Below are 3,975 nucleotides of genomic sequence, written 5' to 3' on the forward strand. Positions count from 1 at the left end.
TGTTGAAGTTGAGATTCAAGTTCCAAAAAATATATTTTTCTTGTATATTCTGCAGAGAGGTTTTAATATCACGGAGAGTGTTCTTGTTGATTTTAATTGTATCCTGATTAGTGGAATGTATCATAGTTATTAGAAACTATAATACCTCAGTAATTTTGGCCATTTTTTTAACTGCTCAAACTTATGAAATGAGGGATTTCAGCTTCTCAATGGTGCATATATTAAACACCAATTCATTACATGTGATAATGTCAATGCTAATAAAGGCAATGCTGGCCAACAAACTAACTCAAACCAGTGAAACATAACCTTCCTCTGATTCTTTCAAAGTTACCTTTTAACATTGAATTGTGCATCACCATTGTGAAAAGCTTCACATCTCTTCTTAAGAAGTAAGTGGCTAGCAGATCAATTATATTGGTATAATGGAAACTCTATAAGTGATGGCAACATTACAAACAACACACACATATAAAAATCAACTTGTGTATAAAATGCATTCCCACATACCAGATTGCAGACTCCTCCCTATGATAGTTACCTGAAAATCTAATGGTTGCTTTGCATTTTCTCTCCTCATAACATTGTTGCTCAGCTATAAATTTAGAAAACAGGGGAGCCACGTAGATTTTAGCATAAAAAATGAATTTATATGTGTATCTAGCTTCCCACAATGAAAGAAAGCAAGCTTGAGTTGAGGGTTTGACAACGTCCCATTTATGGAAGCCGCAATAATGATTTTGAGCTTATGGGCACCCTTAGATTTCTTTCTTCTCTACTTCTTTGAAAAATCCGAAAAAATACAACAACTAGCATACGCATAATGCAAAAATGATGTCGTTACATTGTTCTAGACACAAGAATCATAATAATAAAATAATAATAATAATAATAAATATAATGATTCACTCTTGTTAAAAGCTTTACATATCGTCTTAACTATATATATATATATATATATATATATATATATAAATATATATATATATATATATATATATATATATATATATAGATATATAAAGTGTAAATTTATATTAATTATGAATTTACCAAGAATTAAGAAAAATCAAATAAATAAATAACTTTATATATATAAGTGTAAATTTATCTAAATTATGAATTTACCAAGAATTAAGAAAAATTACTAAATAAAATATTACTTTAACTAAATTAAAATAGTATGTGGCTCTATTAAATTTTACCAAAATATATTTTATTAGATTAACTATTTATGTTAACTAGGTTAAAGCAATTTTACTAAATATATTGTTAAGGTAAAAAATTAAATAAATATAATATCTTCATAGTACCTTGCTCCCATTTAGGTGAATACACTAATATTACTATTTGGAGAAAGGAATATTTTCTCACTTCTACTAAAATAGTGTTTTCTAACATAATGGTTGTTATTTTTTAACATTCTCCCGTTAATTGGGAATGGAGGTCACTAGTGCTTTCACTTTTTATTTTTTCTTGTAAATTTGTTTACACTAGTTGTGATGGCGATTTTGAGTCATTCTCTTCTGCAAATATTTTTAACAGAATATTTTTTAATATTATTAAAAAATATATAATAATAGAGACTAAACATAAACAAGATACTAGATTTTCGCTCTAAATAGGCTATTAGATGTTAAAATTCCATAAAATAATTTATGTTTTATTAATAAAATATGAAATTACATATATACATGACTATTGTATCAAGATAGGAAAATTATCTTGGACACATAATCTGTCGGTTGAGAGAATATCTCAACCACACACCAAACTAGAGAAACTACTTCTATAAAATAAAAAAAGCCTCTTTATATAAAAAGTCACAACTAAGACAAGTAAGAATTAATATTCCAATATTAGAGTGAACAAAGTGTTCTCATATTAACAGTAGATTTTCTCTCTAAACATATGGGAAAAAGGGAAGACTAGGAATAACGTAAAAGGCTTACATAATCATAACTTAACTTCTTGTGTTTAAACAAACATTTATTATTTTCATAAAACTACAGGAACGATAGGGAAGGTTTTTAGAAAAGGGGGGAAGTCATTTGACTAGTGATGTGATCATTAAAGAGATGAGTTGCAGGCAAAAGGGGGAGGGGACTGCAATTAATGGTGAAGCCCTCTAATGCTTGATTCCAAACTTGTCACTCATGTCCATGTTTTCTGGTGTGACTTCATCTGCTAGAGACCAGTTGAAATAGTGGAGTAGAGAGGCTATAACCACGTGAACCATCCTATGAGCCAATAGAATCCCAGGTCAAATCCTCCTTCCTACTCCAAAGGGAATCAGTTTGAATTTTTTCCCTTTATATTCTATGTCAGACTCCATAAATCTCTCAGGCTTGAACTCTGTGGGCTCATCCCACATGATTGTTTCTCTTCCTATTTCCCATGCATTTACCAACACCTGAGTGTCCTTGGGTATCATGTATCCTTCTACTTCACAACTGCTCTTTGCTCTGTGAGGGAGAAGCAGAGGCGCTGGCGGGTGCAAACGAAGCGTTTCTTTCACCACTGCATGGAGATAAGGCAAGCGATCGATGTCACATTCCTCAACTCTTCCATATTTCCCAAGTACCTCCTCTGATTCTGCTTGAATTTTTTTAATTATTTGAGGATTGTGAAGGGCCTCAGCTGTTGCTCGTTTAACCATTGAGCTACTTTTTTTGCTATCGGCTAAGAACAGGTCGTGCACATCATCACTCACAACAAATTGAGATGCAAGAAAGTTTTAAAATCCATCTTAAACTAACTAAATCAATTTTGAATTTTGAATTTATATGTAAGAATTAGACTTACATATAGAAAGGGGATAATATCTTTCTTGGTCATTGTTTCTCCACTCTCGCTTCTATAATCTAACAAAATGTCCAAAAAGTCCTTTGCCTTGTCACCACTGTGCTCTATCCCGCTTTCTTTTTTATTTTGAATTCAAGGCTCTACAGATCTATCTAGCAACCCTAAGACAATGCTCTTGTATTTCATTACATCGCGGGTCACGCCCTAAGGATCCAAAATTCACAGAAAAGGAAAGAAGTCAACCAGGTTAGGCTTTCCACCAAGTACCATCAAATTTGTTGAAAAATGTGCAACAAGAAATGTTAAATTTAGAATGTGCTAAAAATAGCATGTCTAGAAATAGCAGTTTGGCCAGTGAGGTCATTGGCCACCTATGTTGAGAGGCGAAACTGCTAAAAATAGAAAGTTCTAAAAATAGCATTTCTAGTTCCCTTCCTATTTTTAGCAGTCCCCGGTCTAACTATAGGAAGTAAAAACGAATTTGGTCTTACCAGCAGTTTAAAATATTAATTAATTAATCTCCATGAGTTAATTAGTTATGTAAAATTAAACTTGAAGTCTTTGTGAGATCATGCAATTATTTTATCTCTTTTTAGGAATTTATTCCTTGATTAAAAGGAGATAAGGTTTAGTTCTATATTGAGACAATAAGTTCACTTAGTTCTAACTAGTCAAGTCTGGTTAGATTATTTTAACAAGTTGTTAAAATAATAAAATATAGTTTGTTAATGCTTGCAAGCATCTGACAACTATTATTTTAGATAACTAAGGATTCACTCATAAATAACTGATGCATGGCAGTTTGAAAAAAAGACCCAGTTGAGATCAGATGAGGGACAATGTACTATCAGATGCTAGGCTATTTCTACTAAGTATTCCTATCATAAGAAAGGCATCTATTTTCTTCTATGGCTACATCTTTGGACCTGAGGTGATAGCAGGTATGATTAGGCCAAATTTCAGCCTATATATTGAGGCCTAGGAAGTCCATGATTTACATCATCAGAGACATCATCTGATTACAGAGAGAGAAAGATAGCTATTGAGATGATTCTTTTTGTATGTCATTGAAGATTTCCACTTGATTGATAATACAATGTTGGGGTTTTATGCTGGTGCCTTCCCCAGTGATATATTCTATGTTATGTGTGATTGATTCCTTATTATCAG

General features: G+C 31.7%; 1 pseudogene; it reads right to left on the minus strand.

Moving 5' to 3' along the window:
• Positions 1-2,030: 2,030 nt before the first annotated feature.
• LOC149199092 (geraniol 8-hydroxylase pseudogene) lies at positions 2,031-3,075 on the minus strand (annotated as a pseudogene).
• Positions 3,076-3,975: the final 900 nt, after the last annotated feature.

Source organism: Pinus tabuliformis, chromosome 2_1, assembly GCF_031772625.1.
Source record: "Pinus tabuliformis cultivar Carrire ecotype Pingquan chromosome 2_1, CPIR1, whole genome shotgun sequence".
Classification (NCBI taxonomy): Eukaryota; Viridiplantae; Streptophyta; class Pinopsida; order Pinales; family Pinaceae; genus Pinus; species Pinus tabuliformis.